Genomic DNA, 615 nt, shown 5'->3' with positions numbered 1-615 from the left:
TCCCTCCATTCATCGATCACTTAGGACCAATTAAAATAAGAGGCAATTACGGTTCCATCAGAGCCCAGCAGAGCTCGAAACCTCAATTCTCAAATCAATTTAATCCCCCTTAACTTTTTTATCGATTTTCAATACGTCCAGACAGAAGTCGGTTAATTGCTAATCATTTTTCATGATTCTCTGCTCCAAGACGTCTGTCCCGTGTATCTATCTGCCTAACTGTACATCTAGAGATGTAGGGGTGGATCGTCGTGAGACGTCTAGAGATAGGCAAACTTTGTGAATTTTTTTTGTGGGTAAGTACTGATTGCAGAGTTTCAATTTTTTTGGAGGATGTGAATGTGACTTTCAGCTGTATCTCCAATTTTTATAAAGTAGAAATGTTGCAAAATGGAGGAGTTATCGAGAATCTTTTTCTGCGAGAACGTCGATTGCCGGTCGTCATTGCTGGCAAGGATTGGAACGTCCAAAGTAAAAAATTATTTTTAATTCAGAAATGAAAACGTATTATCTATAATGTAGCTTTACGATTTTCTCGATATCTCGATTATTTAATCTTGTAGAAAATTTTAAAGTTGATCTTTTGGGGGAAAAGTGGTGTTTCCTCTTCAGACT

Source organism: Habropoda laboriosa, unplaced genomic scaffold (genome assembly GCF_001263275.1).
Source record: "Habropoda laboriosa isolate 0110345459 unplaced genomic scaffold, ASM126327v1 scaffold212, whole genome shotgun sequence".
Taxonomy (NCBI): Eukaryota; Metazoa; Arthropoda; class Insecta; order Hymenoptera; family Apidae; genus Habropoda; species Habropoda laboriosa.
The sequence above is the reverse complement of the archived record's forward strand: the minus strand, read 5'-3'. Positions refer to the sequence as shown.